General features: G+C 32.2%; 1 long non-coding RNA gene across 1 annotated transcript; it reads left to right on the top strand.

Annotated features, from left to right (window-relative positions):
* The first annotated feature begins 10,416 nt into the window (after positions 1–10,416).
* Positions 10,417–13,369, top strand: LOC148578691 (uncharacterized). The gene is made up of 3 exons (XR_015899883.1): positions 10,417–10,738; positions 13,021–13,070; positions 13,165–13,369. It is a non-coding gene; the product is annotated as an uncharacterized LOC148578691 (long non-coding RNA).
* The last annotated feature ends 3,876 nt before the right edge of the window (positions 13,370–17,245 follow it).

The following is a 17,245-nucleotide window of genomic DNA, read 5'->3' as shown; positions in this document are numbered from 1 at the left end:
TAACAACTTTCTATACAAAGAGAAATAACATTTACTAGCAAATTCTAACTAACAAAATAAATATCAAGTAACATCCTCCCGTAAGTTTGGACTATTGAAAAAGAAGAGGTCTAACAATCTAAAAAATGTATCTTTTTGCTGATTGAATGTATGTCATTGCTAGTTTAAATCTGAAGTAATTCGATTCATTTGAAATTTAACTGAGGTTCAATTGGTAGAATATAATATTGGGACTCTATGACGAGAACTACATTGATCCAAAAACTAACAAGGCATACCGATCAATTAATATAAGGACTTTCTCCATTTTCTTGAGAAAAAAAAATTGGCATCACATTTATTTGTAAGTTGTGTTCTAAAACTTCTTTAATAATTCTATCGTTTGCTATCATTTAGACTAAAATATTCTATCATGTTTTCAATCTTCAGTTGTTTGTACCGATTTACAATGGAAGACATTGGTAGTTGTGGATTACCGATGTCAAGAAGAAGACATTCTATGTACTTGATCCCGTTAACAAAAAGAAAAATGAAATACCTCAATTAAGAATTACTCTAAACAAATTTGTTGTAAGTTATTTACATAATACATATTTATGTAGACTTTGGTTTCCTTCAATTATTAATGAATTAAAGTACACTTTTTTTTATCCTTTTCAGGAATTAATCGTATCCCAAATGAGGGTTTATGCTGGGGCAAAACCCTTAATAGAGGACGGAGAGGGAGTTGAAGCATAGTATATCACGATTAGTGGTCAACGAATATCGTAAAAATCTTTCTTTATTATAGTGCTATTATTAATATGTTTTATTGTGCCTCCTATTAATCATATTTTACTCTCTTATTTCTTTTTTAGTTATAATTGCGGGATATACGTGATGAAATGGTTGGAAACAATTGATCCTGAAAAGATAAAAAAGGGAAGTATAAATCTAAAAGTTAGAAACAAGTAAGTAATTTCTAAATTAATAAAATTCGGTTCATTTCTTATTTCAGTTAGTTTTAAATTAAGTAATTTCTTTCAATTGAATTGTAGGAAGAAATTGATGCCTTCAAGCGGGAGTATGGTCCAACCATTCTTTTGAACAAGATAAATAAATTGAGAAATAAAGCTATTGAGGCATCTGAAACCATAAGACTCACAAAATCATCCGCTGCCCTCTCAAGCCCTTTTTTGTAAATTCTCATATGGGGATATAGAGAGTAAATAGGTTATAGTTTCTTTGACTCGGTGTAAGAAATTGCAATTAACACTACTTTGATTAACTCATTGTAAAAAAGTAAACACTTCTTATTTAATGTATATATGTGAATGTTAATGTAAATGTTAATGTTAATGAAAATCTTTATGTTAGTGTATATATTTATTGGAACTGTCTGGGTATGGATTCAAGGTATTTATTAAACATCAAGAGCACCAAAACATAAATGAATTGAAATTAATGCACTAAATGAACCAAAAACAATGTATATATCACTATTCAAATTTCAGAAATACATAAACTCTTTGATATAACACAATTGCAAAAAGCTAATTTGAAAAATAAAAAAGTGACTATTCAATAAAGAATAACATCAATTAATCCTCCTATAACTTCAATAAACTAAAATTTGCTCATACATAAATGGAAATTTATGTTAATAAAAACTAAAACTTCTATAATCCTCCTCGGAATAATTCATATTCTGTGTATCATAAAGGCTGGAACTTGACTGAATCATTGATCCACATCTAAAAGGTTCAGCTGCAAAAGACCAAATAAATCATATTTAGCAAAATGCACAAAGAAAATTTTCCTTAACCAAAAGCAAATCAATGTTAGTTCGCTTACAACTGGCTTTTTCTTTTTCTTTGTTACATTTGCGATCTTTTTTTTCATATTTGATTTCAGTCTGTTTTTGGGACGGCCTCTTGTTCTAACACGTGGGGGCTTTGAAGGCCGTTCACATTACTCAACGTCGCGTCTTCGTGAGATAACAAACTTTTTTTTTTCTGCTTTTCGCTTGATATTCTTGCATCTTGGCCATGACATTATCAAAAGTCTGGTGTAGAATTCCGGTAAGCTCCTTGGATTCTGACGCAAATTCGCAAATATTGTGCGACCAAAACACCAAATCGTCGAATCTCTTGTTTCTCGGCTCCAATAGAGGCTCGTCTTGGCTGCTCTTGATATGTGTATGCCTCTTTTTTATGTTCTTACTCCAGCGTTCCAATATATATTTTGGTGCTACTTTATCTACTCGCTCAAAGCTTAAGACACTAAGAGAATGGCGGCACAATATACCCCTTGACTAAAACAACAAGCAGTGACACTTAATTTCTCGTGATACTGTGTCTTAAGTAACAAAAAACTTGTTGAATGTGGAGTTAGAAACCTGCTCTACAACTTCGTATGTCATAAAACTTAGAGTGGAATGCATTGATCTTGTGATGCAATTCACCTTTCCTCTAAATTATGCTTGAACTTCCTAAACTTCTCATGAGTATACACGTGCTGAAATTGAGCATTTATTGCTGATTTTGTTGCGCACAGTATCACGGTGTGAAAATTTGTAGCATCAAATTCTGTCTCTCTTTGCTTTCTGCTTGCTAGGCAATTATGGTATTGCTTTACAAATTAAATCAAAGAGCTATTCCGTGTGATAAACTTGTTAAAAAATGCATGCATGCTCTAGCTCTTTTGTATGCTTCTCATCCCGACCCAGAAGTGGTGATCTAGATAAATTGAAATCTATAAATGACAATCTTCAAATAACTCTGCAGAATGAACCGAAAACATACGTGCATATAAACCGAAAGTTATTCACGTTTTCACTGAAAAAATAACAGCATCAAATAATTCAAATTAAAACTTCGGTTACCTAAAAGTGACTTATTGCCTCCAACACCATATTTTGTGACAAAATTATTCCAATTTCTGTCGAATGCGGCTTTTGTAAACGATTTCCAAACGACATGGCTCATCTCTTGTTCGATTTCTTCGTGTCGCTTGTAGCCATTTAATTTGCTTGGTATCTTGTTCATGATGCACCAAATGCACCACCGGTGAATTGATGTTGGCATACACATCTCAATAGCCCTTTGCATCGATGCGCATTGATCGGTAAGAATGCCTTTTGGTGTCTTCCCTCACATTCAACGGAGCCAACATTCGAATAGCCATTTGAATGATTGGATGTTCTCATTTTTTATCAGAGCGCATCCGACAAGTGTTGACTGACTGTGGTGATTCACGCCCACAAAAGAACTAAAAATCAGATTGGACCTACAAAAATGGACACTGGCAACAGTTATATGTGAACCTAAAACTATATGTTAATGAACCGAATACATGTTTGTGTTGTAAGCGGTGTCAAATGAAATATCTCTAAAATACTCGCATGTAGCCCTGCTTCTTGCATCGGCCCAAAATACATTTTTGATGGAGTGATCGCCTTCGAGGTTAAACTCGAAAAAGAAATTTTGATTTTTCTCTTTCATTCTTAATAAGTACTTGCCAAATTCTTTGGGATCGTCTTGTTTGGAAACATTCCTTACTTCCCTTGTAATGTAATTCCTCACGTCTTTTTCGATAAAACTTAGTTCCTGATGACTATCCGCTGCTGCTACAAATGACTCATATGGTTTACTCGGTCTGATTCCGACTTTTTCGTTGTTTTTGATGGTGCGACGCACAAACATGCTTATCTCTCTGTGTTTTTTGAGCATCTCTGCTCGATCAGGACAGTAAAAATGTGAATGATTTAGAACAACTTTGGAAATTATCCGAAGACTGACGTCCTTCAATATATGTACATAAATCCTAGCTGGACAGTTTATTGGAGTTGAGGGGTTTGTCTTCAGAGTTGGAGATATCTTGGATTTTCACTTTCCCTCTCTTCTACATGTAATTTGTTGATTCTTAATCTCATCTCCCTTCTGAGTCGTGTTCCTTATTTTAGTATAAAAACTGGCAAGTTTGGAATAATCTTTGTAGAACTTTCCAACTTCTTCCAATGTCTTGAAAGTCATCCCGATCTTTGGGACAAATTGTTTATCCACAACACACTTGGACTGTAAAAAGAACCGAAAATATTATTAAAGCGAAATCATTGTATAATATCAAATGAACCGAATATTTGTCCATTATATAAATTCAAATTCGAACACCTGCGTCCAGAATGAACCAAAAATATAATCAAAGCAAAACCATTGTATAATACTAAATGAATCAAACATTGTCCATTATAGAAATTTAAATTCAGAACACCTGCGTCTAAAATGAACCGAGAAATACTATCAAAATGAAACCGATGTACAATGCTAAATAAACCGAACATTGTCTATATAAAATCAAATTCAAAACACCTACTTCTAGAATATAGCGATTCCATTCCATTCCATTCCATTCAATTCAATTCAATTCAATTCAGAACACCTGCGTTTAGAATTTAGCAATTGCATTCTATTCAATTCAACTCAAAATTGAATAATCCAAACCTCATCCGCTTGATTCGATTCAGAAGAATAATCCAAATCGCTCTCATTCAACTGATTTGAAGTTGAATAATTTATTGTTTTGATACGCTATTGAAATCTGAAAACGAAGAAGATAAATCCTATGCAGATCGAAGAAGAAAACGAAGAAGAATAGGAAGAAGATAAATACAATGCAGATTGAAGAAGAAAACGACGAAGAAGAACGACGAGAGCATATAAGAAAACGAAGAAGAAGAACGAGAGTAGAGAAGAACGACGAGAGCTTATTACGTTGAAGATAAATGTAATGCAGATCGAAAAAGGTTTACGTTGAGGAAGAAGCTTTACGTAATTACGTTAATAGGGGCGTCCGTGTATGAAAAATAACTTGGGGGGTGGGGGGAGGCGCGTAAATGAAAAATAACTTAGTTGACTTTGTTAAGGCTATTGCATGGACATGGAGCATTATTGATATAACTTATATTTTATATTTTATATTATTAATTTGACAAACCAAAATGTGTCTTGAGATATTCTTTCATTATAATTAAAATAATTTTTTCCAAAATTAAGAAACTCCCTCTATTTTTCTTCTTCTTTATCTTTTTCTTTTCTCTTTCATTCTTTATTTCTTTCTACCTTTATGTGTTATAGAAAAATAAATTAATAAAATAATATAATTTAAATAAATTCATAAAATTATAAAAAATACATTAAATTATTATTAAATATAATTACAAAATAGTCATACAATATTATTCACATAAAAATATATTATTATTGTTATTATTATTTGGATATTTTTTTAGTTTTTTTATCTAATTTTAAATTTTTACCGTTTATCTTTCTAAATGATATTTTATCTTTCAAATATTTATTACATATAATTTATAGAGGATAATAATGTTGTGATTAATGATTAAAATCAAGATTCAACTATTTAAAAAAAATTTTGAGTTAATTTTATAACTATTAATATAAAATTTTTTATTCTAATATCTAATTATATTTATATATATATATATATATATATATATAAATTATTTTTAAATAGTAAGTATAAAAATTAATTATTTTTATTTATGTAATAGACTTAACACCTAATCAAATGTAGAAGTATATACATTCAATTTTCTTATAATGAATATTAAAATTAATTATTAATAAAAAATTAAACTCTTTCATGTAAAAATAATAATTAAAAATTTTATTATTTAATTTTTTATTATTTAATTTTTTTTATCTACGGAGATCATGTCATGATAAAAAAAAACATAATTTTAAAAGACTCATATTTTCGTAATGTTATTAAGGACAAAAACACTGGTTTTAATCCTAAATTTCAAACTTTTAAAAAAAGGAGACCTAAAAATTAATTTTATAATAAAAAATTGACTAACTAAAATTAGTTTTTTATATTTTTTATATTAAATTTCAGCTTATTTAATAATAAAAAATTGAATATTTTAATTTAAAAAATACAAAACATTTTTTTTTTAACTTTTGATGATATTGTTAATTAAGTATCTTCAACAAAATCCCTGGACACCAAATAAAAAAATCTTTAACAAAATCCCAAGTAATTGAGATACGTCGAAGTTTAAATGGGTTTAGTTATTTTGACATTATACGAAGACACATATTAACATATTGAAAATGTTTGATAACAAAAAAAAATCAGCTAAAAAAGTCATAACTTGTCTTATTTAATATTTATTAATTGTTACGACAATTAATAAATACTAAATAAGACAAATTCTGACTGTTTTTTTTTTTTGTCTCCTTAGCATTACCCTTAACATATATACTAAGTCACTATCATATATACTAAGGAGAAATTCTCCACATACAAGCATTTTTTTATACAAGTCTTTATAAGTTATTATATTAACGCGCTTGAATTGTTACTGCAAGTTCTTCTTCCTCTTCCTCTTCTTCTTCTTTTCTTTCGTTTCTTGCTTTCTCTTTCTCCTTCTTCAACAGTTACTGCACAATTTCACTGCACCGTCTTCTTCTTCTTGCTGCACATTCTTCTTCCTCTTCCTCTTCTTCTTCTTCTTCTTTTCTTTCGTTTTTTGCCTTCTCTTTCTCCTTCTTCATTTACGTGCTTTTCTCTTTGTTTTCTTTTTTCGTTATTCTTGATTTCCATTATTTTTTGATATCAAGCTCTGAAATCGTTTTTGAAGAAGAAGAAGCAGCAGAAGATGAGGAGGAGAAAGAGAAAGAGTTCTGAATTATGCATAAGGTGTCCTTTGGGTGTATTTCTGTAATCGTTTGGGTATATTTCTGTAATCGTTTGGGTGTATTTCTGAAGTTCCATTATTTTCAAAACGATTTCAAAGCTTGATTTCAGAAACCATGAAAATCGAAAAAAAAGAAGCAAGAATACCAGTAATAAACGCAAGTAAAACAACTAATGAAAAGGCAAAGAGAATAACAAAAAAATATCGTTTGGGTGTATTTCTGTAATCGTTTGGGTGTATTTCTGTAATCGTTTGGGTGTATTTCTGAAGTTCCATTATTTTCAAAACGATTTCAAAGCTTGATTTCAGAAACCATGAAAATCGAAAAAAAAGAAGCAAGAATACCAGTAATAAACGCAAGTAAAACAACTAATGAAAAGGCAAAGAGAATAACGAAGAAATATCATTTGGGTGTATTTCTATAATCGTTTGGGTGTATTTCTGTAATCGTTTAGGTGTATTTCTGACATTCCATTATCTTCAAAACGATTTCAAAACTTGATTTCAGAAACCATGAAAATCGAAAAAAAGGAAGCAAGAATACCAGTAATAAACGCAAGTAAAACAATTAATGAAAAGGCAAAGAGAATAACGAAAAAATACATGGAGGAAGAGGAAGATGAAGAGGAAGAGGAAGAGGAAGAGGAAGAGGAAGAAGAGTCGTTCATAATTCACTGTGAGTGTAGCGCTTTGGAAACTGAATAACGCATTAAAAGACCCTAATGTGTAGCAACTTGTAAAACTTGTAAGTGAAAAAGAATTGTATGTATAGCAAGCCTCTATACTAAGTCACTATCAGTTGTAGTTCAATTTCTCAAAAACGCCATCAATGATGAAAGAAGTGTATTTAGTTAGGAAAAGTCCACAGGTCACGGCACTAATCATTTTCATCCTTCGCTAAATTCCCTGACCCTAATCATTAATTCCTATTAGCTGATAGACGATGGTGCTAAAGAATTATTATGTGTTTATAATACGTAACGAAAAAAAAAATTTAAAAATTTATTTTGTGTTTAAATTTTATTCAAATAAACAATATATAGATCAGATTTAAATACCTGTGTACGTTAGTAAAAATTTTTTTTTTCTTCGATGGTAGAAAGACACTATGTGTATTTATATCGAGACCAATATTTATTGTTAACTCCTTAACTAATGAACATCTGATCTAAATTGAAAAACCTCTTGTAATTCTTTGCACGCTCCAAGAATTAGGTGCACGTAAGTTTATGTGTGTAGAGGTAAAGGAATAAAACTCTTGTGTTTTTATTCTCATCTATTTTTTCTATATATATATATATATATAGTATGAGATTTGTTACTGATTCTAAAGTTGAATTGAAATTCAAATTTAAATCATATCTTATTATTTTAAACTTGAATCTTTTAAATTTATGAATCATATTATAATTCAATTTAAAACACAATCAGTTAGGATCTCATCCAAATTTATAATTCAAATTTAAAAATAGAATAACTAATTATTCTTAAATCTCATTTAATATTCTCAATTATCATACTATTATTATATTTTTGGTGCTAGCAAAAAATATAATAATATTCTATTTGAATTAATATAATTATTTTTTATCAAATTAAAATAATAATTAAATAATTCTACAGCAAAGATTAGAACATTCGTTAGTGTATGACCCCATAGGTGCGGGTAGTAAATTAGTCATACTAAATTTACTAATCAAGGTTGGCGTCTAACAACACACCTCAACCACCCGATAGTATGAAATAACTAAGAACCTGAGAAGAACAAAGTATAATTCCTTCCATCTTTCCAGCTCTTAGAGTATGGTTTAATGGTCAAACTCTAACTTGTTACCATTATTATAATGAACTGTGAATGACTTAAGAAATTCATTTCTTCATTCATTCAATCCCGTTGACCAAGGTTTTATTCATCTCAGTCATTATAATAGTAGAGCTCAAACTCTTTACCGAGAGTTGACGGATTCTTTATTGACTAATTATTAATTTTACAAGTATTTAAATCATACCTAATGTCCATTCACCTAGCACCCTAGGGTATTAGGTGTCTAGAATCAAAGTATAATAAATATATTGTCAATTATTATGATAGTCGCAAATCAAAGGAACTTTATTACTATGTTCATTTTGAGAATATTCTATTGACAAATATGCGGTAATTATAATCATTAGGAATTTTCAAAGTGAGTCAATTCAATGGTTATATCTCTATATATATAATTTAATAAATGGAATCTATTAATCTTCATGCAATGAAAACTATTATATATATTGATCTTTCCGGATTATAATGTCCTTTTTTAATAATTCTATGATCAAGAACAATTTAGATTAAATTATAAAAGATTTATATCTTAATATTATGATCACTATCACAATAATAAATCTCTAAATTTAATTAAAGACTTTATTATATTAATATTTTAATATAATAACAATAACAAATTATTTAACACATAATTAATTGTACTATTTATTCCTAATAGGAGCAACCACTTTTAGTTACTAACGGGCACTAATAATATTGGTCATTATATTTGATATGTCCATATCTTTTAGCATGTTTTCTATATATTTATTCTTGTTTAATTTTTGCTTTCTCTTATGGCATCGATTAATTTTTTTTGGTATGGAGAATTAATATTGAAAGCTCCCCCCTTAGTTATATATATTCTTCTGGATTTTTAAATATCCAGCGGCTACCTTTTTTCACTTTTGCATGAAGCTCCCCCACTACGCTTTCAATTTTGCATTTCCATATCTTATAAGATCGTTTATAAATATGCCTCAGAAATAAAACATGACAGATTCTCAAAATGATTTTGAGGGAGAGGAAACTTCAACTTATGGACTCTAAAACAGATGACAAAGGAAAGAAGTTATACAATAGTTTCTTTAGAGAGGGGAACTTCAACTTATGCAATTTAGAGGCTGAACAATATCTATTCACCAAGCTCATAACTACAGCATATTTTCTTCCTTTTTAACCATGAATACAACTCTAGAGATTAGGATCATATGAAGTATATTTATTGTGCATTAAAGGAAAAATGCTACAAAGAATCCAAAATTAATTAACATAGCTTTTGCTACACGAGATTAAGAATTTTAATTTTCTCTTCTTGAAAGAGAAACAAGAAAATCGCAGAAATATAAAATAAAATAAAAAGTTTAATGGAAAGTTTCGAAAATTTGGTTTCAATAACGATCGAGTCATGCAAAATAGAGATTCAAAACGAGGCCCAACCAAAGAGATGACCATGCCAATCCATCATCATCAACCCAAGTCAATAGTCTAAACAATTTATATGCGTATCTCTAAACAAAACTAGTCTAAGATCCGCATCTGGCGCGGCTAAATATTGATCCAATATTAAAATTAATCAGCATTCGTATTATATTTTACTTTGAGAAATTGTTTGTGCATGAAAAAATATTGTATAGAATAAAATACTGTTTTATCCTCAATTATTGATAGTTCAGATAATTATTTTTAAAATTTATATTAGTAGATCACATCCGTTAAATAAATAATGAAAATTGTGAATAATAAACTCAAATCTTAGACACACTAAAAATAAAAAAAAAATGCACAGAAATGAGGTAATAAAAAATTTTAATACTTACTTTTTCAAATTTTAACCATCAAATTCCTTATCTAAATTACCGCGGCTACTGTTTCTCCCCAAATCTCCTCACTCCCTTGCTGCCACGTCAACCAGCATCCTCATCGGCGGGTCTCTATCCGTCGCCGGACGTCACCGTCGACGCCGAGCAGCTCACGGCTGTCCTTGCGTCAACCAGCTCCCAATCGGCGCTTCTCTCCTCCCTTTCGCGCATCATCGTTGCCGCCCAATCTCTTAGTGCCGGACTTGGTCAGCAACCGGCCCTTACCGAGCGTGTCTCTCTCACTCACTTAATACTGTTGTCGCCAGCAAAGATCTTCTCGCCGTCACTAATCCGCAAACCATCCCCCCACACGCCGCATCAACATTCCTCAATCCCTGCACCGTCGGCGTGCCAAGGTTCTTCTAGGTATCCTTCAACCCTGTACAACATCTTTTATATATATATATATATATATATATATGAATTGTTTGATTCAATTGGAATAACCATCCATGTAATACTTAAAATAGCCATCCGCTTACGTAGTGAGATGAACATCTAATATTTGTTAATTATACACTTAGACTAAATTTAAGAAATAACTATCCAAATAAGAATTAAAATAATCATCCGCATAGATAGAGAGAGTTGAATATTAGCGGTGCGGCTGCAGCGGTGTGGACGTAGGGTTGTGACAGCGTCGGCAGGGTGGACACGGCGCGGGTGAGGCTGCAGCGGCGTGCACAGGCTGCGGTGTTTCGACTGCGTTTGAACAGGGTGAAGGGGAACAACGGCGTTATACTGCGTCTGAACGGCTGCAACAAGAACGAGTTTGTTTTGGTCGGACGTGGACCAGAGATTAAGAGGTTATGCCGTTATGGTGATATTGAAAATAATCATATATAGTGTGACTGTGTTTAATTATTAATCCTAATTTTTTAAATTTTAAAATATGATATTAATTAATTAGTTAAGAATCTAATTTTTAATTTTAATAATTTTAATTTTATCTTTTTTTTAATCTATTGTTCACATTATTTATAATCATCGTTATTTCTTTATACTTTTTCTTAGTCGATTTCACTTTTATATATATATTAAAAAAAGGCTATTATATATGTGTAATTTACTTTTACATATAGAATTACATTCAATTGATTTTTCTTTAAAAATCTCATTTACATTATTCAAATTCAAACTTGGTTAATAGATGAAAAATTCTATTTTGAAACTATATGATAAATACTTTATTTACAACATCTAAAGTTAGTATAATAAGAGATATTGGCAACAGCTTGTCTATAAATTATTTAACAAAACACATGATTAACTTTCTCTAGTTGTAAATAAAGTATTTTACATAACAGTCAAACTACACATCCATGTAATTTTGTATCTAAGTCCATTCAAGTTGATCCAACACTAAAAAAACCAATACCATTAAATGAAACGTGAAATACATGCGCCCAACACACACGAAACCGCTACTTTATTCGCGCTTTATTATGAAAAAACGTTCCTTCTTCTTCAACACACACGAAACCGTCCTTCTTTTCGAATCTCTCTCAAAATTACTCGAACTTCACTCACTTTCTCTGTGAAAACTACTACTGGAGAAGAATCGCAAGAAGATTTCAGAAGTAAGAAGCAAAAACGAACCACCACAGCAACAGAGACTGACGAATGTATGAGAAAAACTACTGTTCATTTTAAAATATTGCAATCTCGCATTTCTCCTAGTTGCATTTTAGGTTTACTGGATAGAGTTGCTTCGTTTAGTAGATCGACGTATTCTGATTCTATTTTTATAGCGTAACTATGGCTTGGAATGAAATGTGTTATTTTCATTCAGTTCAGTGGAGTTGCTATTTTTGATTCACTTGATTATTAGTATGTTCAGTTGACTTCTTTTGCATACAAAAATACTATTCTTGATGAATGAATGTTTATAACGTTTTATTCAGCACATGCATGTTGCTCGGTTCAGTGGAGTTACTCATTTTCATTCACTTGATTGTTAGTGTGTTCAGTTGAGTCCTTTTGCATGCAGAAATATTTTTCTTTATCATTGAATGTCTATCACGTTTTATTCAGCACATGAATGGCGTTCGGTTCAATGGAGTTGGTTTTTTTCATTCACTTGATTGTTAGTGTGTTCAATTGAGTCCTTTTGCATTCAAAAATACTTTTGTTGCTGATTGAATGCTTATCACGTTTTATTCACAACATGAATGGTGTTCAATTTAGTGGAGTTGGTCATTTTCATTCACTTGATTGTTAATGTGTTCAGTTAGTTCCTTTTATATGCAAAAATGATTTTGTTGCTGATTCAATGTCTATTACGTTTTATTCAACACATGAATGCCGTTCGGTTCAGTAGGGTTAGCCATTTTTATTCACTTGATTGTTAGTGTGTTCAGTTTGGTCCTTTTGCATGCATGGATGATTTTCTTGATGATTGAATGTTTATTACTTTTCAGTGGAGTTGATAATTTTGATTCACCTGGTTGTTAGTGTGTTCAGGTAACTTCTTTTACATGAAAAAAATGCTTTTCTAGCTATTTCATAATTTATCATATTTTATTTAGTGCATCAAGTGAGTTCGGTTCAGTGGGCTGGGACATTTTTATTCACTTGATTAAGATATACATGCTTGTGCTTGTCGGTGTATTGAGTGAACTATTGACCAAATTTTTTTGTCCTTACAGCAAAAATGAAGAAGACAATGGTGACAAAGAAGGACAAGCCGCGCTATAACGTAAGCACATTAAATATATTTATCCGCTTTGATTCAAATAAAATCTATTTTGTATTATAAATATATCGTGACATTCTGTTTCGAAACTTTGCAGAAAACTCACGACTGCAGATGTTAAACAAAGGCAATAGCAACATTGTTCAAGAATTTGAGTCAGGAAAAGAAACATATAGTTGAAGAAATGGGATTCGGTTCCCTAGCACATGTCCCGGATATGAATGTTCCTCACGCCCTCTTGAGAGAATTGATTGATTGATATAATGAATACCATGGATACTTAAAAACTCTCCATGGAAAAATATACATAAGAAAGGGAAAGAAACAGTCCGTTGACGACAGTGTTTTTGTTTTGATGCTTATTTATTTCCATGAAACCAAGTTCCCTCGTTTGGATAGACCTGATGCTCCCCCGCCACCGTGGGTGGCCCACTGGACAAAGAAGATGATGCTCGACCGGGTTACTCAAGAAGCAACGGACACAATGGCAAATTAAACAAAAATTTTCCCCTAAATTTTCGTTTCAGATGTTTCTAAAAATACTATGCTAACTAAATACTCTGCTTATTTATTTCTCCTAGTTGCATTTTAAGTTTATTGGATTAAGTTGCTTCATTTAGTAGATCGACTTATTCTGAAATGTGTTCTTATTTTCTTTCTGTCCAGTGGAGTTTCTAATTTTAATTCACTTGATTGTTAGTATTTTTATTTAAATCTTTGTGCATGCAGAAATATTTTTTTGATAATTAAATATTTATCACGTTTTATTCACCACATGAATATTGTTCGGTTCAGTGGGGTTTGTAATTTTGATTCACTTGATTGTTAGTGTGTTCAGTTGAGTCATGGTGCATGCAGAAATATTTTTCTTGATGATTGAATGTTTATCACGTATTATTCATCACATGAATAGTGTTCAGTTCAGTGTTTCTGCTCATTTTGGTTCATCACATGATAGATGCTTCTAAAATACTCTACTAACTAAATAAGTTTGTGCTTTAGGAACTTCTGTATAGAAAGAAAATAAAGGAGGAAAAAACAAAAAGAAAGAAGGTGGAGAAGAAACAAACTTTTTTGAAGGGGGAAGAGAAAGGAAAAGGGAAGAAAGAAGAAGAAAAATTGTTGATATGGATTATTCTTCGAAAGAAGACACTTTTTCTGAATCTGAATCTGAATCTGACAAAACACCGCCAGCCAAGAGAACAAGACAACAGGGGCTAGTTAAAAATCAAAAGATTATTCAGACGAATTCAGAAACAACAAGAGAAACTAAAAGCAGTGCCACAGATTTAGAAAGCAGAAGTGAATCCAAAAACCAGTAAGTTTGATGTTCATATTGGTTTCATTTTACTTGTATTTAGTTAAACTTATTCTTATGCACTTGTTCTTATGTATTACAGAGAAGAACAGATTGCAAATATTCACAAGGATCATCATTAGACAAATAGGATTCAGTACTGCTGACACTCTTAGTTCTCCATGATCCAGTGTCAGATTCAAGCCCCTGAGACTTTTCACTGCTAGGAGCAACGAAATCAGGAACTCTTGAGATTGACCTCTGAATGGTTGATGTTGTATTAGTAAGAGGCAGGCTGTTAAGTGGAATTTCTGGGAAGAAGACTCCTTCATCAGCAAGAAAATATGTCTCCAAAGCCAGATGGTAAGCTACAAAAACTGCATACTGAACCACATGCTTTACCTTCTTCAATTCTTCCTCATCAGCACCTTTAAGTAAAATCTGTTCAACGATGTCAAAATTAGAAAAATATTAACGATGTGTAGTTGGTAGTAATGACAATTAAGTTATTTTTTTCCTTAAAAAAGACACATGCCTTGCGATTGCTAGGGATGGCAACGGGTCTCCATGGGGGCGGGAACATGCCCCCCGCCCCCAATATCTGTTCCCGTCCCCGCTCTGTCCCCACGACGGGTAACGGGGACCCCGTATCCGCCAGGGACCTGGGTCTCTGTGGATATTCGCAGATTTTTGTAAAAATTAATAAAAATTGAAAAAAATGAAAAAAATTAGAGAAAATTAAAAATAATCCTCAATTGTCATTATAAACATAATATCCATAGTCTTTCTTAAATAGCAATAACAACAAATATAAACATCCAAACATATCCATAAACAACCAAATATTACATAAACAACCAACCATATTCATAAACAACCAAACAAAGTTCATCACATCATAAAAACATAATTCGACCATCTCAATCTTCCTTTCATCCCGTAATGGTAGTGATGGTAGATTCCGACTTACTTGAATCCTACATCGACAAGAAAATAATTTAAAGTTAAAAATCATATAATAACTCAATAAGTCAATAATATAAAAACATAGTGTGTTATATGTAATTCAGAATCAAATCAACCCTAATTAGAAATCAGAATAAGAAAATTCAGAACTCAAAACCTAATTACCCTAATTCAGAAATTCAGAATCAAATCAACCCTAATTAGAAATCAGAATCAGAAAATTCAGAACTCAGAACCTAATTACTCTAATTCAAAAATTCAGAATCAAATCAACCCTATTAGAAATCAAAATCAGAAAATTCAGAACTCAGAACTTAATTACCCTAATTCAGATCTTCAGAATAAAATTAACCCTAAATAGAAATCAGAATCAGAAAATTCAGAACTCAGAACCTAATTACCCTAAATCAAAAATTCAGAATCAAATCAACCCTAATTAGAAATCAAAATCAGAAAATTCAAAATTCAGAACCTAATTACTCTAATTCAAAAATTCAGAAACCACGAGACTGACTTACCCGACGGAGAAAAGGGGCAGACCAGTGAAGACCAGCAATTTGGCGGACGAACGATGAAGAGGAGAAGACGACGACCGACGACGAGTCTGCCACAATGAGGAGAAGACAACGTGGCCGCGACAGTGATATCGAGACCTGCAGTGAGCGACCGAGCCACTCAGGGGTTGGGAGGCAGCGCTGAGGGACCCAGAGGGTGGGAGGCGGCAGTCGGTAGTGTTCGAGAAGGAGACAAATAGGACTGAGGGTTTGAACTTCGAGGAGGAGTGTAGAGGAGAGGAGACGAGATTGCAACGCTGAAGGACCAAGAGGGTGGGACGCCACGATCAGCGGTCGGCGGTGTTCGAGAAGAAGAGGAAAGGAGACGAGACTGATGGTTTCACCTTTGAGGAGGAGTGAAGAGGAGAGGAGACATCTCGTCTCCGTCTCAGTGAACTGAGTGAAGCATGTGTGAGTATGTGACGGCTAGGGTTTCTCCAATAATGGCTCATATATTATATATATATCAAGGGTATTTTCGTCTTTTCATATAAACGGAAATTTCTCCACAGGACGGGGACTTCTACCCCACCCCGCCCCGTTTATTATACGGGACCTCATCTTCCGTCCCTGTGGGTAAAAATTACTCTCCATACCTGCCCCTCGGCGGATAAATCCCCGTAGGTACCCGCCCCGTCGGGGATTTTTGCCATCCTTAGCAGTTGCTAGTGCACACACATTTTACATGATTTGTAATTTACAACTTAAAGTCTTCATAACATTTTTTTATAACAATAAAATAATAACAAAAAAATTTCTATAAAATAAGATTAAATTAGAACTTACTGTGCAACCCAATGGCTTTGGACAGCGGTAAAAAAACATCAATGTTTTCATTGGTTTTTTACCACCTTGAGCAGCAGCACTACTCAGATTTTCAACAAACTAACATGAAAAGCTTTACAGTAACCCAACTTTGGTGATGAAAGATGATTAATTGAAGGCACAATTTGAGTGCCTGTGCAACGTGCTATGCGTTCCAGAAGCGGCCTCTTAACATTAAGTACCAGAGATATGTCTTTTGCAAGAAGATATTTCTGGGCATATCGAGAGACTGATTTCTCTACCAAAAGGATATTTGGTTGATGAGAGGCTATCTTTGCCATTGCCATCTTCATATGGTCCATTTCCTATATAGAGAATGTAAATCCAATAACATGAACTCGTGATAATAGCATTTGCACCACAATATGAGCAAGTTAATAAATAAATAAATAAATGGATCGCAATTAAAACCTACTGTAATAAATTATCTACACTAGACAACAGATTAGCAACATGCTGGTACTCAAGAGCCCCTCCAAGGATTAACAAGCAAGGATATTCACATGAGGATAATGTCTCATCTCGGAGTCTAACTG

Source organism: Arachis ipaensis, chromosome B1 (assembly GCF_059453495.1).
Source record: "Arachis ipaensis isolate K30076 ecotype BB chromosome B1, ASM5945349v1, whole genome shotgun sequence".
In the NCBI taxonomy this organism is placed as follows: Eukaryota; Viridiplantae; Streptophyta; class Magnoliopsida; order Fabales; family Fabaceae; genus Arachis; species Arachis ipaensis.
The sequence above is the reverse complement of the archived record's forward strand: the minus strand, read 5'-3'. Positions and strand labels throughout refer to the sequence as shown.